Source organism: Lathyrus oleraceus, chromosome 7, assembly GCF_024323335.1.
Source record: "Lathyrus oleraceus cultivar Zhongwan6 chromosome 7, CAAS_Psat_ZW6_1.0, whole genome shotgun sequence".
Classification (NCBI taxonomy): domain Eukaryota; kingdom Viridiplantae; phylum Streptophyta; class Magnoliopsida; order Fabales; family Fabaceae; genus Lathyrus; species Lathyrus oleraceus.
In genome coordinates this window covers 184269509-184296328 of record NC_066585.1, presented here as the reverse complement: position 1 = coordinate 184296328, position 26820 = coordinate 184269509, and positions in this window count along the sequence as shown.

Sequence of the window (26820 nt, the reverse complement as noted above, 5' to 3'; positions counted from 1 at the left end):
TGCCAAGTGCGAGTTTCACTCTGGGGCACCCGGGCACAGCATTGAAGGTTGCAGAGCTTTTAAGCATATCGTCCAAGATCTGGTGGACTCCAAGGCTATTAGCTTGGCCCAGATAATGAATGAGGATGTCAACCCCGCACTCAGGCAGAGACCAGCAAAAGTCAAGATGGTGAAGAAGGCCAAGAAAGGAGTAGAAATGATTGAAAGGGGTCAGCTAAAAGGTCCAAAGGCTATGTTTCCAAAACTTCTGCTACAGGATGGAGCCTTACCTGCTGTTGATAATGCTTATGCCGCCGTCACTACAGAAGAGTGCGTATTGATGAAAGACACGACCCAGAAGATGAAGAAAGTAGAAATGGACGGTGTAAGATGTAAAGCACCCAGTCTGGCAGTTGAAACCATCCAGGTAGAGAATGCCCTTGCTGCTGAGAAAAAGAAGAAGCTGTCCATTTCTTCTTATAAACAAGCTCTGGAGGTGGTAAAGAACCAAGAGGCCCAAGGCTGGGGAAGGATCATTGACATCGTGGCAAAAGCAGACATGTTTGGAATCGGTTATCATCCGGATTTAGAGTCGTCTAGACCAGACAGAGGATGTCGTCCACTGTACGCCTTCGTCAGTGCAGGAATGTTGGATCCTAGTCATGCCCGTTCAGTGGGTGAAGATGTTGACAGCGATCGCGAGCTTGAGGCGTGGATAAAGTCATGCGTACCAGGCAACTGGAAGGCCTCCAAAAGCGTCACTGTCACTCATTCTGAAGAGTAGTATTTCTGTGTTTTAATTTTGTTTGCATGAAAGCCATACGTGTTGCCCGACACGTAATGGTCCATTGTAAGGGCCATCTCATGTGTTTCATTATGCAACATTTTGCATCAGTAATGAATGGATGTTTTTGTAGTTAAAAGCGGTGTTCCCTGTTTTTCATTTAATTTTGCAATTTTAAAAAAAAAAAAAGAAGAAAAAAACAAATAAAAATGGCAACGTTTTTTTCATTCTCTTTCCTTTTGGTTCTGTTTCGTTCCGAAATGATTACTCTCCTGATCTCACCGATAACGATTTGGTTACACCTCTGTATGACTTCGACAATTCGACCTATCATGCCAGAGAAAAAAGGCGAAGAAGATGGTGTTTTGTTGGAATTAGCCAGGTCATTGAAACAAGAGGAGAAGGTGATTCAACCACACGAGGAGCGATTCAAGATTGTTACTCCAAGCTCCGCCGAGGTTAGAAAGCAAAAGCTGAAGCCGACAAAGGATGAGAAAGAGAGAAGGTGTGAATAGACTATCAAGACGCGAGCAGAGCTAATCAGAAAGATGCATTCCCGGTACATCACGATGAAGTATTGGTTGATTATATGGCTCAGGTCTCAATGTTTATCTTCATGGATGGCTTCTTGGCCAAGACCAGATTGAATTGTTTCCAGATGATATGAAGTAAACCAGGTCCATCACACAAGGGGCACCTTCCTGTTCTAAGTTGATGTCGTTCCGTCACATGAGGCCGGTGCCACGTATCAGAGGTCTACGGTGATTTTGTTTCATGATATGATTCATCGTGAAAGCAAATGCCATGTTGATGACATGATGGCAAAGTCCCAAGCAGAACAGGGGCATCCGGTAGACTTGGGGCAAGTTGTTTAACCGTTTGAGATAACTCATACTTTCGAGTCTGAATCAGTGCACTTATGGAGTGTCATTCATCGAGCTACCAAGGATTGTTGTGAGCAAATCAGAGGAATCGAGGTCGATCCTGCTAAACAAAAAAAAAAAAAAAAAAAAAAAGGGGGGGTAAGTTGTAGGAACCTCTGATTCTGATACCTCAGTAAAAGAAATAACTGTTAATCCGGTACTTGATAATCCTCGAGGGGTCTGCGAGGTGCGTATTGAGTCGGCATGACTAGTTTTGTCGAAAAGAGTATGCAATTTACCTAAGCAAAAAGTTTATCGACTGTGAAACAATACACTCACTGTTCGAAAAAACTTGATGTACTTTGGCATAGGCTGCTCGCCGACTGAGACAGTATATGCTGATTCATACCATTTTGTGAATGTTCATAATGGATCTGATCAGATATGTGTTTGAGAAGCTAGTAACAATCCATGGAAGGTTATCAACCAAGGAGGTTTGAGGTCCTTGATGAGTACATCTCAAGGTACTCAAATCGAAAGATTGAGAGTGACCGATCCCGGAGGAGGGGCCTGACCCTGAATCCGAACGGATTCCGATGTCTGAGGGGGAAGAGATGAGGTGAATAAGTTAGTACTTCCCGGATCCCAGTTGGTTGCACCAACAATGGTGGCTGAACATAAAGTCCGTATCCTGGATATTGAACCTAGGGATGTGCATCTACCTGGGACAGTGTCTTCCTCACGGATGTATGAGAAACCAGAGAAGGCTAAATGGATAAAGACTCAGAATGACACGTTGAGTCCAACCGAGGGAAGGGCTGACAGTTACTTGTCATGGGGCAGTTGTACCCAGTGAACGAAGCATGTTGTTAACCAAGAAGTGTGACCTCGCGCGTACCACGTGGAAGAATTGGTTGAAAAGGATCCTTCCTCCTCAAGACGATTGTGGGGCCAATGGATGAGCAGTTATGAATGTCCATTCGTGGACAAGAGGGTCCCATCTGACAGAACCTTGTCGTTTACGACCACGGATGACGACGATTTTCCATTCCCTGTGAGTGCGGACGCAGTTAGAAAATACTTCGTGAAAGAAACCCGCTGGACAAAAAAAAAAGAATAAAGAGTCCAGGCAAAAAATGGGCATCCCGGCGAACCAAGAAAAAAGGAGAAAAAGGTTCGGGCAAAAGTTAGGGATAATAAAAGAAAAGAACTGTACACCCGGCAAGTTGAAAACCCGCAAGGGCGACTTGGGCAAAAAAGGGTATCCCGGTGGACTGAAACCCGAAAGGGCGGTCCAGGCAAAAGAGGGAATGAAACGAACAACTGCGTCCAGCATGATCGTTTGTGCTCTTGATGACTTGGCTAATCTCCGACAAAGACCGATCGGAAGCGTCTCGTTCAGAAGACAGAAAGTGCGGGAAGTCTTGAGGACATATGAGGTGTAACTGAGTTGGAACCCGATGAGATCGCAGTTTCACGTTGCCACTAGGATAGATTTTTTTTCTTTTAGGTGCAATCACCTCTTTCCAGGGTTTGCTTCCTGTGTGTTGCTCAATTGTGAACCATCTTTTATTCCAGTCAAATAAAGCGTGTGTTCGATCAAGTAAATTTTGTTTTTGCGTCATTACTGTTTTGATTACGAAAACATCTATTCATTTTGATAAGAATATTTGCCTTTTGAAACATAGAGTTCCCTTCTGATGCATGCTTGTGAGATTGAAATCTGGAAATCTTACTTGGAAGTCTGAGTGACCTAAGTGTTGAAATATCAGAACACCTGGGGCATACCTGGGGCACGTTTTTATCTGACGATCTCTTGTGCAGGTGCTGTTAGACATCTTCATTCACTTGCCAGTGGTAATATGAACCTTTTGGACAAAGAGATCCCCTCAGAGTCCAACCAGGGGCAAGGGATAGATGAACGGTGAAAAGACAGTGAAGGACTACGACGACGATCCTGGAAAGTTAATCAAGAAGACTCTTCAAAGTCTGATGATTGGAAAGTATGTACGAATCCCAAGAGTTCAACTTCCGTGAAGTATGGCCGAGTTGGGAATACAAGATGATGGAGCAGAAAAGTCCAGATGAGTCTGTGAGTTCTTAAAAGTGGAAAGTCGACACTATGGATGGATGATGGATACCAGTGTTCAACAAGTCGACCGACATCCCTGTCAAACAAGCTGTATTTCCCCGGAGGATTGAGAGTGTGATCTCCCTGGCAGATTCGAGATCGTTGTCTCCTCAGCAAGCCTGAAGGTTATCACGTCCCGGCCCAAACCGGTATTGAAGCTGTCAGAGTTATTTCCCCTGCAGAGATACCTGTGGACAGTACCTTCTTTCCCCAACAGAGTTAAGGATTGCTTCTCCCCAGCAGGCCTGTGCTTGCAGATTTCCCCAGTTGAGAATCCCCGCTGAGTGCCTGGCAGTTATTTTCCCCGGGAGTCCCCCAGTGGAGTTTATCTGTAGACCGTTGGTGTGTTCCCCAACAAATGGTTTTGTGATGCCATCATCTCCAGTGTGGCCGTGAGTGCTTATCCCAAGCAGGTTTGGGGAATTCATCTCCAGTATGATATGACGTGCTATCATCCTCGACAGAGTTGTTACTCTCACTGCTACGGTTGTTGTTCTCTCCACTAGGATTGTTCTCCTCAGCAGAATGGTGTGGTTTTTCCTCAGCAAGTTCCCCGCGTGGAGCGGGTCTCATGAAATACATCTCCAAGCAGTGATTCTCCTACATATGGATTGGTTGGGTCGTCCCTAGTGGAATAGCATTTATTTCTCCAACAGAGTTCATCCTACCAATGGATTGGACGGGTTTCTGTAGTAGACTGATATCTGTATCCCCAGCGGAGTTTACCTTTTCCCAGCAGCAGTGCTATTCTTCAACATGAGTGTGAAGTTGCTTTACCATTCCTCAAGCAGAGCTCCCCGCAGAATATTTCCCCAAGAGGAGTCTCCCCACGGAGTCAGAGTATCTGATCATTTTGGCTCCCTAGCCAGGGTGCATTTGCATTTTGCATGTAGTAATCATCGCATCTTCAAAAATCGCGTAGCATTTCCATTCCTAAATGGAGCATTACGCCATAGAAAAATTCAAACATATGCATTCATGTGTTCGAAACCCCATCAAACCGTATTCCCTGCAGAAACGGATTTTTGTTCAACCTGTACAACGCATTGGCTACAGTTACTCCAGTCAACATTTGGTGTTTATAATCCCCACAGAGGTTTATTTCCTCACCTGTTGGTGACAGAAAGTTTGTTTCTCCCTAGTGAGGCCCCCTGCAAGTGTTCAGCCTAGCCCTGTCATCTTGAGAATGTCAGTATACCCTGTCAGCACCCGTGTCTGGTATTCTTTGGTGTCGGTAAATACCATCCTTCGGTGATTTCCAGTCATGCGTAAGTGTCTGGTCTTCTTTGGTGTCGGTAAACACCATCTTTCGGTGATTTCCAGTCATGCGTAAGTGTCTGGTCTTCTTTTGATGTCGGTAAACATCCTCTTTCGATGTTCATAACGTCGCTATCCCTTCCCTAGTGAAGATTACTCCTCTCCGTTGGTGTCGATAAACGTCGAGTTTTTCCTAGTTATCCGGTGATGTCTAGTTGTACCCTCCCCATGTGGATTTACCTCTCCGTTGGTTTCGATAAACGACGAGTTTTTCCCAGTCGTCCGTCGACGTCTGGTTGTGTTTTTCTTATTCCCATTCATCTGTAAATGTCTGGTCGATCTTTTTGGTGTCTGTAAACATCATCTTTCGATGTCTGTAAACGTCGAGTATTCCCATTCATCTATAAATGTCTGGTCGATCTTTTTGGTGTCTGTAAACATCATCTTTCGATGTCTGTAAACGTCGAGTATTCCCATTCATCTGTAGATGTCTGGTCGATCTTTTTGGTGTCTGTAAACATCATCTTTCGATGTCTGTAAACGTCGAGTATTCCCATTCATCTGTAAATGTCTGGTCGATCCTTTTGGTGTCTGTAAACATCATCTTTCGATGTCTGTAAACGTCGAGTTTTCTCCCATTCATCCGTTGATGTCTGGTCGAGTCCCCCCAGTCATTCATTAATGTCTGGTTACCTCTCCGTTGGTTTCGATAAACGTCGAGTTTTTCCTGGTCGTCCCCAGTTGGTTACCTCTCCGTTGGTCTTGGTAAACGTTGAGTTTTTCCCATTTCGTCCGTTGGCGTATGGTTGTATCTCTTCCAGTCATTCATTAATGTTTGGTTACCTCTCCGTTGGTCTTGGTAGACGTCGAGTTTTTCCTAGTTGTCCGTTGGCATCTAGTTGTGATTTCTTTCCCCCATTCATCGTCGTTGCGATGTCTGGATGTGGCCGTACCCTTTAAAAACAAAAAAACCAAAAAATATACCCAGCAATAAATATCAAATCCCAGTGGACGTTTCCATTGGTGGATCCCAGTACTGTGCAAATTCTACGGTTCTTTGGTATTCAATCCCTGTTCACCCTGAAAGTCTGACAGCCGTTGCTATCATCCGTTCGGGTTCCCAGCTGATTGAATAGGGGCAGCTGTAGCACCTCAAATTTGCACCTATCATTATGCATACATTTTCATATTAGGTCATAGTATATCATGATCCATTGCATATCATTTGCATTGTCCCTCAGTTGCCTCAAGAGCAAGCAATCAAGAATTAGGTCAAACTAATCTCCTGATCAGTCAACCAAGCAAGCAAAGGAATTTCTCATTGAACCAAGGCCTTGGGGTTTGTCCAACAAGTTCACATGACTTGGAGGTCTATTTGAAGTGTTCAAGGCAAGGGTTGAGGGCTCAGAGGTCAGCAGTCAATGCATAATCAGTCAGAAACCCTAAAAGTCAACTGTTGGTCAACTGTCCATTTAATCAGTGATTGGATGATTGGAATTGGTTTGTGAGAGTTCATTCATGGCCAAATAGTCATCATATATCATGCCAAACACCATCATGGAAGAATTTGAAACCAGATCAAAAATTTCCCAAAACGGAAACTGGGCCTGTAACTGAAACCTGCCATAAATGGAAAGTCTTGATCCTCAAACCTACATTTTGATACAAGCCTCAAATGAATTTTTGCCCAACATGAAAGTTGAAGATCTTGTTCTCCCATTTCCAAAAAGTCCTAGAACTCTCAATTCCCATGTGTGGTTGGCAAGTTATGATCGAATCGATTTCAGAAAATCTTGAACTTCAGAAGGCCATATCTCTCAAACCGTTTGACCAATTTTGGTGGGGTTTTTTCCTACAAGTCACATTTGATCCCCTCTTCCCAAAAATATAAATTTCATGTGCCAAAACTTCACCAATCAAAATGGCATATTTTGACCTTTTTCATTTAAATGTAAGTTTGACCAAGAGTTGACTTTTTGATTTAAACATTTTTTCAACATTTGGCCAATTGGAACAGCTCATAAATGTCATTTAGAATGTGTTTGCAAAGTCAAAATATGCAGCACATGTGAATCATACTTGGTTGCTTGAATTGTAAGAAAGTTACAATTGCACCATACTTGTCCTTGCATCCACCATGCCTTGCCTTGTACCTCAAAAGGACAGCAATTGTGCAGCAATTTTTCTGTCATGGTGAGCCTCACTTGCAGCCTAAAAACCAGTAGTACAAGAAGCCATGCCTTAAGTTGCTTAAATTTTGGAAGGAAAGGACATTGTCACCATGCTACCACATCTTGCAACCTTACTTGTACTGTCCTATAGCAGAACTTTTTCCCCCATTTTTTCCTGTCATATTGCAAGCATCAGAAGAAAAAAGACAACAGGGCAAGAGGCTGAAGTTCATTTTGGCTGTCATAAAAAAGGAAAAACTGCATAACAAGAACCTAGCTCACCCTTGCTGTGGGGAGTCCAGGTTTTTCTGTCCAAACCACATTAGCAACTTCAAGACAGCAGATTTTCCTCACCATTTTCCTGTCCAAAACTAACCCTAAGATTGCAGCCACAAACCACAAGACCATAGACCATTCTTTCACTCAAAACCTAAGCCTTGCCTTGCCAGCCACCATCCAACTGCAGTAAAGTCAATTGCCTACAACAGCACTAAAACCCTGCATTTGACCCTTGGCCTTGGCATCTCATTCACTCTATCCAAACACAAGCAGCATACCACAAAACCCTTGGCATTTTTCTCTTCTAAGAAAGCTGTCACAACACTGCAGCAGAAAAGGAGAAAACTTTGGCAATGGCTCAAAACCAAAAAAACCTGCTACAGCTAGCCAACAATCCAACATAGCAAGACTTACCCCACCTTGCATTTTCCTGTCCAAGGCCAGTAGCAGACCAAACAATTGCAAAAACAACCTTCACTCATTTTCCAACAGGATCCTTACTTGCTATTGGCATTTGATTTCCTGTCAAAACATAACATAACTTAACCAACAAACCTCAAACTCACCTTCTTGCCTTGTCAATTTGGCTGTCATGACAGAAGAATAAAAACCAAGTCTTGTAACCCTGCTATACCAATGACAGCAGCATAACCAACAAACTCCAAACCAATCTCATAATCAACATCCATTCTCACTCTTGGCATTGGAAAATTCTGTCCAAAAGGCAACTTCTAACAGCAGCCAAGTTCATCAAACCTTTCATCATTTGCCAAACCTTACCAAAAAAAAACCAGTTGCCACAAAAACAACACACTGTAGGCTTCACTCATCCACTTGGCTTTGAAAACCCTTGCAAAAACCTGTCAAACTAAAAAAGACCAAAACACATTGCAGGCAGAACTGGATTGATTTTCATGACTAGGAAAAACCGCTTTGGCCATTCTTCTAAAAGAGACTGCCTTACCAAACAACACAAAAACAGAACAGCAAAACTTCACTTAACATTGTCTGTCAAAAAAATAAACAAAGAGCAGCAGCAGACCAAAAGGAAACCCCTCTCACTTGCATTTCCAACTCTCAGTCCAAAAGCAACCTAACCATGACTTGCTTGTGACAGGGATCAAGCCCCATTTTCTGTCAAAAACATAACATAACACAACCAACCTCACTTTAGCATTTTTATCAAAACCTGTCAAGCTCCAAAACCACAAGAAAACTGCCAACAGCAGATTTTGGATACCTCCTTTTTCTGTCATTTTGAACATAAAAATTGCAGTCACAAGCCTTGCATTGCTTTGACCATCCACTCATAAAACCAAAACACTAATGGAAAACACATTCTGACAGCAGAAAATTGGTTAACTCACTCACCAAAAAAAACCACATTCAAACTGAACCTAGCCTTGTGTTTTAAAACCTCACCTTGCCTTGCATTTTCAAAAAAAGTCTGTCCAAACACAAAAGAACTCAAGCCTTGCATTTATGTTTGAACCATCCATTCATCACTCTGAAACCCTACTGGCAGCATCCATTGCAACCAACAAACCAACAGAAATCCTTCATTCTAAAAACTGCATCTTTTGGCCATTTCCTAAAACAGTCCAAACTTCCAATAAAAAACCTGGCATTGTGATTTTCCACCATTCAAGCATCATCCTAAATCAATAGCAGCCAACATAATCAACCAAAAAGCCTTGTTTCTCATTCACTCAAAAAACACATTTTGCACTTTTCAAAAACAGTCAACCAAACTCCAAGTAACCAAGCCTGGCTTTCGTTGATTCATCATCAAGGCAACATCATGAACTCTTTGGAACCACATTGCCCCACTTGTAGGAGCCTTTCCTCCACTGTCTTCAACCTTGCCTCAGCCCTGACAGTCCAAGATTGATGCCAAAACAAGCCATCTCAAGCAAAACAACCTTCATCATTCATCATTGGGGAAGTTCTAAAGCATCTGTTCCAGGCTAGAAGGACCAAACAACCACTGTTTCTCATTCTGCTTCAAAATTGGTAAATTTTCAACCTCCCTATTTTGTCAAATTGATGCATGCTTAATGTAGATCTTTTCATGCTGATTTCATGGATGGTTGTAGTTTTAAGAATGGTCAAGTAATGGTTGAGATATTTTGAAATGAACATTAATGATCCAAACTTGTCTTACTTATTTCTCTTTGCCTAGCTTGATTTAATGAAAACCAATGTTGGACTCATGTTGTACGTTGTGTGATGAACACAATAGTATAGCCAATTGCAATTTCTGGACATCTATTGAAAATCACGATTTGGGAGGGATGGAGATGGTCCACTGTTCATTAAAACCCTAATTTCCTAACTTGCCCAGATTTTTCATCTTTTCTCACGTGTAAAACATTTCATTTCACCAGCCAATCAAAACATTTCATTTTATGCCCAAAACGACTGTGTTTTGATTAGTGGATTCAAATATTACAAAAATGCCATTCTTGCTTCATTTATTTCACATTTTTATAACCAACCTTCCAAAATTCATAACTTGCTCATTTTTGATCCAAATTCAATGGGATTTTTTGTGTTGTGTTCATCATGATCTCTACTTTTTTATCATTATTTTTCCAGAATTTTTGGATGAGTGGTTTTTAAATGGTGCTAGGGTTTGTGACATGTGACCAAATTTTGTACATCTTGCCAAAACATTTGTGAAATGATGATACTTTATCCAATGGCTCCCAAATTTTTTGTGCTTAAATTAGACACACTCATGGTGATTTTGGTATAGAGTTTGTGAATTTATCATTTGTGTTTTGTGAGTTATGATTTTTTGAATTAGGGTGTGACAATTTGTGTCACACCATTGATGTCCAACTTCATGATTTTCATTGCCATGCTTCTTGACCTCCAAATGGATTGAAATTTTGCATGAGCCTACTCTTGTATGTCTAGTTGACTTGTGAATTTTCTTGGATTTAATTGAACTATTTTCCATTTGGTTGAGATTTTTCCTCCCTGCCTAGTCAAATGTTGACTTTGTGTGACACATGTTCCCATTTCATTTGTGAAATTCTCATACTTTATTGGATGGACATGAAATTTTGCATGAGATAACTAGACATCCTCATCTTTACCATGGTTTTGATCCCATTCATTTATCATACACCATTCTTGACTTATGATTTTTCTAAGTTGATGCATGTTTGATTGACTTCTATGAGCATGTTCAAAAGTGCTTTGACTTTCTGATTTTCATTGACTGCCTTCCACTTGTCCAAATGGGATGAAATTTGACATGCTTACCATGCTATGTGTTAGGTTTGATCATGATTTATTTGATGATTTTTGGAAAAGGTTTAGATTGCTTTTGGTGCAAGTCTTGCTATTGACTTCTATGAGCTTCTGTTTGCCATGTTTTGGCCTAAATGGTTCATGAAATGATGATGATCATTGATATGGGTGTGAATCCAATTGGTTGTGTTTCCTAGTGGTTTGAACATGATTTTGGATACTTGACCCTTGCTGTCTTGACTTTCTCATTCATTCTTGACCCTAGGCTTGCCCTAGTGGTCCTGCTACTCACCTTTGAGTTTGTGATTTCAGGTTGACCATCAAATGGCCATTGAGACCAATTCTTTTGATTGAGCTTGCTTGAATATTGTGTCTAACCTCCTTGTTTTGTAGATGGCTTGGCTCACATGCCCTAAGCCTTGTGCCTTGCACATCCATGTGTCTCTAATGGACAGTTGTTGTCCGTTTCTGTTTGTTTTGTTTGAGGTTGCATACTAACATTTGCTTGACTGTTTCAGGTGCTTTAGTTGCTTAGTTCCTTTGTGAACTTTTTGCTTTGCTTTGCTTGTATAAGCAATTTGCATTGAGGTATGTCTCTTGTACTTCATGTAGTCTGGAAGACCTGGCCTGTTACTTGGCCAGGCAACTGTCTGAAGTCCTCCTTAAGAGGCAATGTTTGTGGATGTTTACTTTTGTCCCTGCATAGAGTCAAAGTCCTCCTAAGTGAAGAGGCAATTGGTGGAAGGTAGGGATATGCAATCTATCCCCCACTATTCAGTGCGTCATCTGCTTTGCTCACACCACTGTGTTGATGCATTTCAGATACAAACCCAAGATCTTGTACAACTGTACAGTTGAGTCAGTTCTAAATGTGTAGAAGGGTTCCCACTTTCTGAACCCACACATTCTTGTCTTGAGCTCTCCCAGGCCAGGGATAAAGAGCTGTGAGGTCTCATCCTCACTTCATCCTTTCATCTGCTTCACCTTAGCTCCTCAATGGCAAGGTTAAGAGCGCATTCACCCCATTCCAGAGGTTTGTTTGTTGAGGTTGATATGACCCCTTGACTAAAACCTAACCCTTGTTTGAGCCACTTGTTTGTGTATAGCGTGTGCTATCTGTGCTTGTAGGATTGTTTGACTTGCTTCCTGTGCAAGATAGGATTGTTTAGACTTGCTTCCTGTGCAAGATAGGATTGTTTGACTTGCTTCCTGTGCAAGTTAGGATTAGTTTAGACTTGCTTCCTGTGCAAGTTAGGTTTTGCTTGGCTTGCTTCCTGTGCAAGTTAAGTGTGTGTGGCTTGCTTCCTGTGTGAGCCATGCTTAGGATAGGTTGGCCCTTGTGCCATTTAGCTAGAAACCTTAACTTAGGGATGATCTTGCATGATAACATCTAGGCTCGAGTCGTAGTCTCCCTAGAGTTGTGTCTCCCTCTGTTATCTGGTTAGGCTAGTCCTTTTCCCTGCGTAGGGGAACTACATCGCCCTGATCTTCATACCAGATGAAGTATGTAGGCAGGAGATTGAGCTGATCTCTCCGGGCGCCTTTTTCTTTTTTTTGTGTGTGTTTGGCAACTATTAGGCTCGAGCTCTAGTCTCCCTATTAGTTTGTCCTTTCAACCTTTGTGTTCCTTCTGACGTCTCAGCGTCTCTTTTTGTTTGCGTGGCAACTATTAGGCTCGAGCTCTAGTCTCCCTTTTAGTTTGTTTGTTCGCCCCTTTTTCTTTTGAGTGTGTTGTCTGACATTTGCTAGGCTCGAGTGCCTGACTCCTTAGCAATTTGTTGTCTGTCTGTTTGAGTGTGTGCTTGACAGTTATAGGCTCGAGTCCCCGACTCCCTATTAACCTGTTGTGTTGTTGTGTGCTTGGAAGCTGATGTAAGCCCATCGAGTGGCATTTGGGTTCCAGTGTGGGTGTGTGTTTGGTTCGGATGCTGATGTAAGCCCAGCTATTGGCATTCAGGCTCCACGTTTGCCTCTTTGTGTGTGTTTTGGTTCGGATGCTGACATAAGTCCAGTGATTGGCAGTCGGGCTCCACGTTTGCCTGTGTGTTTTGTTTGTTTGCGTGCGTGTCAGCCGAGCTACGAATGCTCTGATTCTTCTCCCGTCCGAGAAGATACGTATGCATAGGATGCGATATCCTAGCGAGCATGTGTCGTTTCCCCAGTCCGAACTACTTCGACTCTGATGTCTATGCCTGATAGACTAAGTAGGCCCAGGATGCGACATCCTGCCGAGTCAGTTTCTTTTGTCTCTTTCAGCCAGTGTGTGAATATTTGAGCAGTGTTTAGCAACCAATTTTCCTTTCTAGTGTGCGTGGATCCCGTAGAGTACTACGGATGCGTAGGGGTGCTAATACCTTCCCTTCGCATAACCGACTCCCGAACCCATTCTCTTTGGTCGCGAGACCATGTTCTTTCCCAGGTTTACTCTGAGCGTTTCCTTTCCCTCTTTTGGGATAAATAACGCACGGTGGCGGCTCTGTTGTTCTTTCTTTTCCCGCCGGTTTTTCGCGCGATGCGACAGTTCCCCACTGAGATATTCCCTCGTGGATGACGGTTTCTTCCGTTTCCTCCCAACACATATATTGGGATGGATGTTCCTATTTGAGTTATATCCTCATTAGGACGTGTCTTGATTCAGTCTGTCTTTTCGGAATATTCCCGAATTGACATTTGTCGTCTGTTCATTGTGCTTCCCTGTGGTGATTTTTATCCCCAGCGGAATTTTCGGGCCTCTACCCTTATACCGGTAGTTGTAAGTCCTATTGTTCCTTGTCCTCTTGGCGGAATTTGTGGTTATATACCTTTCATTCCTCCGCAAGAGTCGATTGTGGCCCCTACCCTCATACCGGTAGTTGTGAGTCCTATCTCTTTTCCCCTAGCAGTGGTAACCTTTGTGGTTTGGTCTGGCTGATGGTGGATCTTCTGTTGTTGTGGTTTTACCCCTAACAGAGTTCTGTTCCCGGTGGTGATTTGTATCCCCAGTGGAGTTTGTGGTCTTCTACCCCGTATTCGGTAGTTGTAAATCCTATGTCGCTGTGATTTTGCTCTCCAGCGGAGTTGTATCTTATGATACGTGTGGATAATTGCCGGTTGCTAGCAATTTTATCCTCAGCTGAGTCTTTGGTTTCTTACCCAGTAGTCGGTATTGTTAAACCTCTTGTTTTCTCAGCCAGATTTGTGGTCTTCTGCCCCGTATTCGGTAGATGTAAACCCTAATCTCTTTGTGGTTATCTTCATTCAATATTCGATGTTGATATTCCTCCCTGCTTTTGGGTAGTTGCTCTTGAGTAAGCACTTGTATTCCCAACAGTCTTCTGGATCATTGCCGGATGCTTGCAATGTTATCCTTTTGAAGTCGCCAGTGGGTCTTCTCACCGTTTGCTAGTGATTTGTTCCCCAGATCATTGACTGTTTATCAATGTATCCCCAGCCTTGCGGATAATTGCCGGATGCTTGCAATTTATCCCCAGTGAGTCTTTCATTTACCCTTTTTTTTGGTAATGTTGTTACTCTCTTTGATTGGTCATCATTATATGCCTGTTTGGTATCCCGATGCCTCTCTTTTCGGACGATTTATCCTTTATTAACCCTTATACCGGTTGTGGATAATCTTCCATGCGAGTATACTATCCACGTTCTGACGGTAATGGATAATATATCTCATGCACTCTTCAGTTGAAGCCTATTGTGTTTCCCTGGTCGAGTAAGATTCGTTATTTCCCTTTGCGGAGTCGAATTTTCTTGTTGTTGGATAATTGCCGGATGCTTGCAATTCATCCCCTTGAGTTGTCTTTCGTTTACCCGGATGCTTGGTAACGATTGCCTCTCTTTTTGGTTAGTCACCTATTATATACTTCGGTATCTCTGGTGTCTTTTCCTTTCGAGTATATTATTCACGGTCTGCCGGTAATGAATAATATTTCTCATGCGCTCTTTGGTTGGAGTCCTTTGTTGATTTTCCCCAACTGAGCAAGAGTCATATTCTTTGTAGAATCGAATATTCATCCTTTAACCAGTTTGTGTTTCGGATGTGTGTTTGGCATATATACCAATTCACGTTTTCGGTAGATCACCTATTATATACTTCGGTATCTCTGGTGTTTCTTACCATGCGAGTTTATTATCTACGTTCTGACGGTAATAGATAATATATCTCATGCGAGTATTCTTATCCACGGTCTGCCGGTAATGGATATTATATCTCATGCACTCTTTGGGTTTGTGTCCCCATTAGAGTAAGATTCGTTTTCCCGTTGTGGATTCGAATGTCCATCCTGTAAGTCGATTTGCTTTTTCAAGCCCTCCTTTCGGATGATGAGTGTCTTGGCATATATACCAATTCACATTTCGGTCGGTCACCTATTATATACCTCGGTATCCCTGGTGTTCCCTCCTTTCTGCTCCCTATTATGACCTCGGTCCCCCTGTGGAGTCAGATTTTCCTGAGTTTGTTACCCTTATACCGGTGACATCTTCATTTCTTTGGTGCTTCCTCAGTGAAGTCTTCTGTTGCTTCTCCCCAGGAGTCAGCTTATGTCTTTCCGATGGATTTATTTTCCTCTGGAATTCTTTATTCCCCGGTGTGAGTCCTTTGCTCCCCGGCAAGCTCTCCAGTCCGATGTCTGTTACCCCCAATTGGAGTCGTGCCTAGGTCACGCCGTGTCAGTTTTGTCTTTCCCCAACTTGAAGTCGTGTCCTGCTCACGCATTCTTTTTTACTATCCCCTAGTTGAGTCCGATAAGAGTCTTATTAGAATCTCTGTTCCTGGTGAGTGTATTACTCCGATGGATCGTCTTTTCTTCTGTGCGAACAATATATTCCCCACAGAATTTGCTTTTGCATGCATACATCTGCATCATGAGGTCTCTTAGGGACCAAAATTCGTCTCATTACTATTATTTAAGCCCATTCTACCGCGTCGAAATGAAGATTTCTAAACTTCACTTCTCCGGATAGAATGACCTTAAATAGGGGCATCTGTAAGACCCCAATTTTGGCCCTAAGATCCCTCATGGCCCATATCATATCATATCATGGCCTCAAGGATCAATGCATACCCTAGCTTCCCTCCTAGTGGGTGGGATACCTTGTGAGTGTGTTTCTTGATCACCAAACATGTATTGCATTTGTATATCATTTGCTTTTCATATGTTTACTAACCAAAAGTACAAAAATATTGTCATCTAACCATGTTGCTTGCAGCTGAAGCTAACTAGGTCAATACAGTCAAATCAGGCCCTGAGCAATTGATGGTGACCATTCTTGAAGAATTTGGACACCATGATCATTCATTAAGAGTTCATATAACTTGTGATATCATTTGGAATCAAGATCTCATGTGAAGGAGGCTTGAAATTCATCAGAACTTGGCCCAGTCAGCCAAAAGTCAACAAAAGTCAACTATGGTCAACTGTGGATTTAATCAGTGATTTGATGATTGGAATTGATTGGAAAGGTCTCATTCATGTCTACATAAACTTCATTTGGCATTTCAAAGACCAAGGTTGAAGGAATTGAAGTCAGACAGACAGTTTCCCAAAGTGGCAAGTGGACCTGTAATCTCAGCTGCCCAAAATGGAAAGTTTTTCCCCTCAAAATAAAGTCATCATACAAGCTTCAAATCAAAATTTGTCCAACATGAAAGTTGAAGATCTTGATCTCACCTTTCCAAAAAGTCCAAGAACTCAAAAATCCAATGTGTGGTTTGTAAGATATGATCGGATGAATTTCAAAAAAGACCCGTAATCGGGAGGGCATAACTACCACATGGTGTATCCGAATTGCAAGTTCGTTATATGCACAAACTCCATTTAATGTGTACTTCAAGGTTGCATAATCGGATTTCTTGGAAAAGGCTCAATGCAAAAGGCCATTTTTGAAGTGAATTAATTAGAAGGAGGGGCAAAATCGTCCAAAAGGAGAAATATTGGGAATTTGAAAATGAGGCCAATGCAACCAGCTCCCAAATGATAATTTTGATTGATTCCAAGTGAAAAATTTTTGCTAAGAGGCTTCTAACAATTCCAAAGAGCTAAAATCCAAAGTGCACATAAAAGCTCATTTTGCACTAATCCTATTTTTCACTAAGTGTGGTTAATTATTGGATTAAGAATTCATATATATAGTTTAATCCACAACAGAATGAAGCTAATCACAATTTCACAAACTTCTACACAATCACACTTCACTGCATAACAAAAAACCTATTCTCTCTTCTCTCTCATTTTTGCTCTACACACTCTTGCTCAAATTCATCAAGATCCTGTCAATTTTGGTGGAAATTTTCTGTTGATTCCTATTTTGCAGGTAACACTGAGTTTCTGTTGAGGAAGATCAAAGCAAAATCGCGACCGTACCGTGCTATTTCCAAAACCTGCTAGCTACCATAACAGTTGACAAAAGCGAGTAATTCGAAGGTGCTGGAGTTGCAAGAACATCATCAATAGCCTCCTGAAGCGATTGGCCATATCTGTTTGCGTGAATTCGAAGCTCAACCGCGGTTCCATCGCACTGTCATCAAGAAAGGTTGGATTTCGCATCGCGCATTAGCTTAAATCTTGTTAGGGATTTGATAGAGTAGTGATTGTAGATTACTCTGAAGCTTGTGATTTGTAATTTCGTTAAAGATTGAGTGAGTAATCCGTGTTTTAAGTTTCGAAGCATTTCTCTTTTTCCATCGATTTGCATTGTGTATGAATCTATAGATGAAATCGATTGTGTATTTGTAATCCTGGTGGAAAACCGGTTCGACCGGTATGTAGATCGCTCGTTTCCATCACCATTTGCGAAAGCCCCAAATTCCAGACGAAGAACATAGCGAAGAAGATGATGATTTTCTGCAGAAATTGCACGCTTGATTCGCTTCGTTTCCTTCTCAACTTCCGTTTCGTGTTTCCGCTGCCAGATTGAATCACGACCGTCCATCTCGCCTATTTGAAACGGCAGCGTTTTAGGTGTTGGGTTAATTATTACAATTATGCCACTGGCTTCATAATTAAGTAAATAAATCCATTATAATTCTAAATAAATCTTAAATAATTATTTTAAAACTTTAAAAAATCATATAATATTCAAAAATAATCCAAAAAATGCAGGGTTTTTTTTGTTGACCATATTTTTTCCCCTACTTTTTTATAGATACAAAAAAGAAATAGTGCTTGGTAGAAATTGGAATTGCCATAGAGATACTTTTAATGTATACATATTTTCATACATGTTACCATTTTAATTATAGAAACTACATGCTATATCCAAATTAAATGAAAATTGAGATATTGATTCTTGACATCCTTCTGGATTTTTTGACATAGATTTCATAATTTTTGAGTCTATGGTTTATTATATATGAATTAGTAAATTTGAGTATGAAATAATGTAACATCAAGTGATATGCTGAGTTTCTCTAATTGTTTACCATGCTTCCCTCTGGCCAATGGCCTTGAATTTTTGCATGAAGCTTGTTTAATATGTTAACATCCCCTGTGAATTTTTGTGGATTTTTACAATCCATTTTCGATTTGATTAGTATTTTTCCTTGCTGCCTAGCCTTTTAGAGCTTCACTTGCGTAACCTTTAGTCTACATGTCGCCAAATGCACATACTTAATCCAATGACTATGAAAATTGATAGGATAGTTCTTAACCCCTGTAGCTATCTTTTGGCTTTGGTCCTACTAATTTCTAATGTACCATTGCTGTTTACCATCTAATTGAAGTTGGTGTATAATTGTAGGCTTCATTTGATGTTGTTTTTGCATGCTTCGATATGTTTAATTAATTCCTATTGATCTACTAGTCCAAATGACTTGAAAATTGACATGTGGCTTGTTGAATGCCTTCTGGTTAGAGCATAATTTTTGTGGATTTTTTGGTGCCATTTTGGCATTTATTTGGATGTGATCTTGCTGGTTGCTTGTATGTGGTTTAATATTGCACCTTTTGCCTTCCATGTTGCATAAATTAAAATGTGTACATAGTTTGGATATGGGACCAATTGGGATCCCTTGGTATTTGATATAATTTGAATTTGATCATGAATTGGTTGCTGTTTTAGGATTTTTCCATTTTTTGACCCTAGGCTAGTCCTAGTGGTCATGTTACTTACATTTGAAGTTGATTGTGCCTTTTCAGGTTAAGAAGTTAATGATTAAGGAATTTGCTCCACATTATGGATTGTGTTACTTGACACATATGACTAATGTATTTGTTTTGTAGGATGTTTGGTTCATGTGAGCCTTGTGCTATGCACATCATTATTTGTATAATTGTACTTTGTTAATTGATTCTTATGTTGTTATCTGTTTATGAATGGGATGCTGATTATACTTGATCGTTTCCAGGTACCCTTTAGTCGCTCAGTTCTCTTAAGAACTTGCATTGCTTTGCTTAAATAAGCAACTTGCATTGAGGTATAGAACCTTCTTCTTCATGTAGTCTGGAGACCCGGCCCGTTATTTGGCCGGGCAAATTGTCTGAAGTCCTCCTTAAGAGGCATTGATTGTGTATGTTTATATTTGTCCCAAGCAGGAAAAGTCCTCATTTGAGGCAATTGGTGGAAGGTAGAGATAAGTAGCCTATCTCCCACTATTCAGTGAGTCTTCTCATTGCTCCTATTACATGGTTGTAGCATTGAGATCCAAACCCAAGATCTATCGAGTCCAATTGGGGAAAGAGTTCCATCTTTCTGAACTCCCCCACATTCTTATATTTACATGCTCTCTCGGACCTGAGATAGAAGCAATGAGGCACACCCCTCATATCCTTTCATCTGCTTCACCTTAGCCCCTCAATGGCAAGGTTAAGAGCGACACTTACCTCTTACAGTGGACTTTCATAGTCAAACCCTTTTGCTTGAGCCTCATTGAATGGTTATAGCGTGTGCTACTTGAATTTATGTGATTGATTACTTGATTCATTTATACATGATTACTTGATTGCCATTGTGCATTTACTATCATTGATTGCCATTGGGCATTTATCATCTTTGTTTGCCATTAGTGCATGATCATTTCTTTTGTCCTCGTGACATTGTTGTTTACCCATTGAGGAACCAGTTATAAGTCCCTGTGAGTTGGCATCTGTTCCCATGACATGGAAGAGATAGAGTGTAAGACCTCATTGGTCACTCATATCTTCTTTGCTCTTTGTTTGAGCATTGTTGTTGTATGTGAGGATTCATTGTAAGTCCCTGTGATGTGGCATTTGTATTCCTAGGATCATACTGTGGAGGTTAACATAAGTCCAGATAGATTGGCAGTTGACTTCCCTGTTTTGTCTTTTTTGTTTTATTCTGATGGAGATTAGTGTAAGTCCATAGAGTGGCTTCTGATATCCTTGCTTGTTTTAGGAGACAGGTATAAGACCATTGAGTGGCATCCAGTATCCGCTTTTATTTACTTTCATCGGTTACCATGTTCATATTGTTGCTCATTTGTTGCCTATTCCTAAGGACCCACTTGAATCATCTTCTATATGATTTCAAGAGGTGGACCCTTCTAAGAAGTTTTACATTACATTATCCATTCATCCCATTGTGTCTTAAACCTTTTCACACATGTTTTAAAACTTTGAAATAAGTGTTGTGCAAACATTCTCACCTTCTTTCCAAATTAGAAACTTGGACCTTAAGTCCATGATTTTTCCAAACTTCATTTTGTAAATACTTCATTTTGAATTGACTTTAATCATACTTTGACTTTTTGTAAATAATCCAAATAACTTCACCCATTCAAGTGATTTTGTGGCTTTGTCCATGTTTGTTAAGTTTTCATACATTAGCTATAGGTTTGATTTACCCTAGTTGGTTGATATTAATCTCACCTATTTGTCCTTAGTAGATGAATTGTAAGTCTTCCTTGCCTATTATAGGGTTAACCCCTCTCTGGCAAGTGGAAGCTTTTCTCACATGGTGGACGTGTTGTTTCATAAGGTTGAGTTTTCTCCCGTGGGTAACGTAAGACCTTTGAGCTTGTGTTTTAAAATTGAATCCACTAACTTTTGGAAGTTTTTAGCCGAACTACGGCGTTTTGATCCTTACCTTTGATGGAAGGTACGTAGGCAGCGGGTTCATCCGTTCAAACCCAATAAAAATTGTATATTCTTTTCTCATCATCCCAATCATGTTTGCACAATACTTATGTCAAAACAAATAAATATTTTCTTATACAACAAGTGTGAAAAGGGCTCCCTAGGAGTACCTAGGACGTAGTGGGTGCCTAACACCTTCCCATTGCGTAATTTACCCCTTACCCCGATCTCTGATCTTTTCATTAGTTTTCTACGTGTAAAACTTCTTAGGTTTTTGTTCGCTTTTTAGCCAGTCCTTAGGATAAATAAAAGTGCGGTGGCGACTCTATGTTCATTGTATGCTTTGCTTATGATTTAACCAATAGATCATATAGCGACGAATACACCGCTACAGGTATGTGTCCACAAAGGAGTAAAGAAAATCAGGAGACACTGACAATCGATATGAGTGATACATTCCATGGGACAAAATCCTGGGGACTCGTATGGGGATAAGAAAGAAATGCGTGAGCAGGGCACGACTAAAAGTTTGGGGAGCAGAATTCCAAAGGGAAAACAATGGAAAAAACTCGAGCTGACTCGAAGACGCCCGTATTAGGGAATATGCCAATACAACAAAAACGATCCACAACGGATACTTCGTTGGGGATGTCTAAAGAGACTCTCCCAGGGAAGCAGCAAGATGAGGTGTTATCGGTTACTGGGTAACAAGCTCAATCAGACATATGATCTGAACACCGGTATAAGGGTGAGAGAACAACATGCTCGGGAAAAATGAATATCTAAGACCGGTATAAGGGTGAGAGACATCAATCAACCAAATCATCTAAGGAAAACCTAAAAGGTATATCTCAACTCAGGAAAGTCTAACTCCACAGGGGACAAAAAGTCATAATAGGGAGCAAAAGGAAGGAACACCAGGGATGCCGGTTACTGGGCATATAATAGGTGACCAACCAAGGCGTCAATTGGGGAATGTTCCCAAAACACTCATCATCCAAAAAGAGGGCAAAAAACAAACTCGACTAACGGATGGACATTCAATTCCAAAACAAGGATACAAATCTTACTCAACTGGGGAAGAACAAAAAGCTTCGACCAAAGAGTGCATGAGATATATTATCTATTACCGTCAGAACGTAGATAATATACTCGCATGGCAGATTATCCACAACCAGTTACTGGGCTAATAAAGGATAAATCGACCGAGAGAGAAAGGCATCGGGATACCGAAACTAGGTACATAATGATGACCGATCAAAAGGGAAGCAACAAACATTACCGACAACCGGTAAATGCAAGATGACTTGCTGGGGATAAACTGCTTAATCAGAGCAATTATCCGAAAGAAGGAGGGGATATCAATATCGAATATTGGATAGTGATAACCATCAAGGAGGGGATTACATCTACCGGATACTGGGTAGAAAACCACGGAAAAGTAACCGTCATCAACTTAGGATGAACAAAAGGGTTAACTCTGCAAAGGGGAAAAAGAGTAGGGTTTATAGCTACCGGTATAAGGGTAGAAGACCACAGACTCCGCCGGGGATATGATGAATGATTACTGATTACTGAGCAATTATTCATTCATTTATACCACGGGGAAGCACAAGAGACAATCAACGGGCCAATTTAGGATCAAACCAAAGAGGCAAACTGAATCAAGACCCGTCCTGGTGAGGATATAACTCAGCAGGGAAATCCATCCCAATATATGTGTTGGGAGGAAGAGAAAACAACCGTCGTCCACGAGGATATAACTCAGTGGGGAATGCGGAAGGAAAGATAAACACTTTCTGCTTAAAGGGCTGACTCTCTATGTTGAGGGATCAGACACCGACACCTGCTTGGGAAATGTATTACCAACTAGCAGAGAATAACAATAGAAAATATATGGCAAGAAATGCAATATGAATATTCAAATGTTCTATAATTGTATGCACACATGCGTGGTTAATGTATGATGAATGCTGACAAACAGACATTTCTAACACAAACAACTCCAAAGGAAAAGCACACAAACATTCGGTACTACATCTCGAGAGAGAAAGCCAGGATCACCAGAGAGTAATCAATCTACCGGAGATCAGAGATACCAGGAAACCATAAAATCTCTGCAGGGGAGGAAATATTAGTCAACCCGGCTGGGGACAAGAGTTACCATGATACCACGTCCACTATACGAGCAACTCTACTGGGGATTATATTCGATGGATAAAGGGATTCTAGAGAATCAACTGCCAACGAGATCACATCTGCTGAGGAGGACAGATCGTCACTCTATTGAAGGGACAGGTGGTGAACATCTTAACAAACATACCACTCAGGGCTACGGAAGAAGAAATACAGTCATGCCAGGAATACGAACAAATGTCTTGCCCTGTTGGAAGTCATACCATCCTTGGGAGAACACTGAGGATCTCCTAAGTACCCTTTTTATCATGGTAAATGTTCACTTTGTTTAAAGACAAATTATGAAAAATTTGTTTATTCGAAACAGTAATATTTACTCAATTAAAGCATGTAAAACATTTGTTGAATCGAAACAAATAAGAATGCAAACAATTAGATAACAAGCTCAAATTTATTCGATGGAATGGTAGTCTGCAAATGGAAAGACTCCATAGATCTTTACAAATTTAAAATTGGTGATATATATTGGAAAAAGGCTACATTGAACATAATGACCATTTCTCCACCAATTCTGAATTCGATGTATTTGAAGCTTCGGTTGATGACGAAGGAACAAGAATCTTTGATGGACGACAGTCGTAGAACAAAGTCTTGTCAGGATGCAGTTACTTGCCAAATCCCTAATTTTTGCCTAGATTGCCCCAAGGTGAGGTACTCAATCTAGCGAGATACAAATATTCATTTTTTTCATGTCTCTAACTTTTGCCTGGACCGCCCTTTCGGGTTTTCAATCCACCGAGACGCTCATTTTTGTCTAAGCCGCCCTTTCGGGTTTTCAACTTAGCGAGCTATTCTGTTTTTATTTTCTAGGCGAAGTATTTCTTGACTGCATCTGAATTCACAGGACGAGTGAAATCCTCCCCATCCATAGTTGTAAGTATCAAAGCACCGCCTGAAAAGGCTCTCTTAACAACATATGGACCTTCATAGTTTGGAGTCCACTTGCCCCTAGAATCGGGCGCGAAAGACAAGACTTTCTTGAGCACGAGGTCACCTTCTCAGAACACACGAGGCTTGACCTTCTTATCAAAAGCTTTCTTCATTCTCTGCTGGTACAACTGACCATGGCACTGTTAGACGGTGTGGCTAGTGATCGAGAGGGGGGGTGAATAGATCACCTCTTTAAAATTTACGGATTTTTACGTTTAATCAGAGTTTTCAAAAACAGCGTATAAAGCAGTCCCGAATCGACTTCCGTCTATTCTGAACCGCTACTAGAAAGCCGGACACGCAAGTGCAGTTGCTGGATTTTAATGAGAATGACAGAATTAATACACACAGAATGTTAACAGATTGAATGCGCTTATCCTCAAATACTATTTCCAATGAACACAATCAAGTTAACCGTTTTGTCAAACAGTTGGTGTGTGAGTGTTTGATGATAAACAACAATGGTGTATGACTAAAGGTTTTGTTATCACTGCTGTCCAGAAATTTAATCAATCACCACACACTAACAGAATTTGCAAAACAGTATTTGAAACGTAAAGAAGATTAAGGTAAAAGAAGATACGCAGAGATTTGTTAAGGAAGTTCCCCACGTCGTCCTCGCGTGTGGGTACGTCTCCCTCTCAATTTCAAATGAAATTGAGAACTTTGATTATCAATTATTGCCGAATCCGTTGATACAAGGTTTTGATACAAAGACAGAATTTCTAATCTCCAAGAACCTCTTCTTGTATAAACCTTCACTTGATCTGAGCTTGATCAAGATTTTCCTGCACAAAGTTGCAAACAATTCACCGGTTCCACGACCTGCTTGCGAAATCCCCCGATCTCCAAACGCAACGCTGCGGCTGAATCTGTTCTGCAAATGTGACTCCGAAACCCTCAAGAACAGTCCAGTTCTTGAAGGACAAACCAGTAGGTTTTTCCTAGAAACCCCCTTCAACCTTCAACCCAGCTAGATCCTCGATCGTTCCACTGCAAACCACAGCTAGATCCTTGATCACACCACTGAACGTTATCTCAATTCCTCTTTAGTCCAAAGAACAAGAATTGTTGTGTGTAATTGTTCTTGAAGAAAATTGATTGAGAAGATGAAGAAGATGAAGTCTCTTTCAGGTTTCTAAATGCTCACTGACAATTGCTCCAACACTTGTTTGATCTTGTGTTCAATTGTCTTTTTGCTCAATGAATTCGTAACCTTCAATTGCTGTCAAAACCTGTATATATGTACTGCAAAACAGATTCTGTTATGATTTAAAACAGCCTTGTGTATTGATACACAGGAGTGTGCATCGATGCATACTGTAAGTTGTTTGTAATTTGGTCAAATTAATTAATCATGTATCGATGCAAAAGTCGTGTGTATCGATGCATGTGGTATTTTACACTAATCTGTATCGATGCAGGAGTCGTGTGTATCGATGCAGGTGGTATTTACACTAATCTGTATCGATGCTTAATGCTCATGTATTGATGCACAGGCTAACACAAGTGGTCATGTATCGATCCAGAAGTCGTGTGTATCGATGCACAGAGCTTTTGCACTTCCATGTATCGATGCATGGCTCGTGTGTATCGATGCATACTGAACATAATTTGTTTTGTCATTTAATCAAGGCTGCATGTATCGATGCACAGGTTCATGTATTGATACATACTGTTACAAAATGCATTTTAATAGTTATTTTAAGTAATTTTTCAATGTACATGTATATGTGTGGTTATGCAACAATGGAGTGAGATGAATCACAAGGTAAAAACACAATTATATCATGTAATGCAATGCACAACCAATTTGGATGATGTTCACACAATTTGCTATCATTAAAAGTTAATTCAAGTTAAAGAATTCTTTCACAAACTCCCCCTTTTTGATGATGGCAAATTCTTGGCAAGATGTGTGATACTCCCCCTGAGTTTGTGCATATCTGCATTTTCTCCCCCTTTGTCAACATCAAAAAGAGGAAGAACCATAGTTGTCAAGTATAGAGTGAAGCAGGGCATGGCAAAAAAGATAATACGCTATCAATCACACAGAGAGAAGCGGCAAGTTAAAGAATCATTCACAAAGAATCATTCAAAAGGTACGGGCAATAACAGATAGAAATAAACAGAACCTTAAAAGCATTTAAAGTGTGCAAACAAGTTTAGGAGTTACATAAGCTAGAACAAATAATGTGCAACCAAATGAAATGAAATGCATTGAAATGAAAGGTATGGTGGGTTAATTTGGATTGTGGCCACCACAGGATTCCTCATCATGTCTGTCGGGGTCTCGGTAGCTTGGCGGAGGTGGAGGAGGAGGCATCGTGTCTGGATTATGTCCCATGAATGAGTATTGCCTGAACCGATTCTGAACCTCAACGCTTCGAAAGCTGTCCATAATCCCAGGATTTTCACGGCAGTCATCCATAAAACCGGACATTTCGTTGTAGAACACTTGATGCCATTTGACCAAGTCTTGGTGCCAAGCATGTTGATTGTGATACATCCGAGTGTGCTCATCATGCCACTCACGATGCTCATTATGCCATTCAGTTTGTTGAACATGCCAATAGCGTGCTTCGTCATGGCGTTCCTTGTTGACAAGTTCCATCTGTTGCAGCATGTGTGTGATGTCCGCAGTTAGTGTTGATGCTGAAGTACCACCGGTGAATGGAGGGGCTGTAGGTTCAGGTACATAGTTGGTAGGAGACCATCTTCGTGGCACCCATTCACCCCAACCAGTATTGGCCTCAGCTTGTGGTGCATCGGTATCAGCCGCATCCTGCATCTCTTCATCAGGCTGATCTTCAGCAACATGGATGCGTTCCGAAGGGATGTCAAAGTTGTAAATTCTGGTTTTGGATTTCCTTTCATAAAAATAGAAGCACTTGCGGTCTTTGTCCCATCGATATCCCATATGCGAAAGAGTGGCAGAATCAAA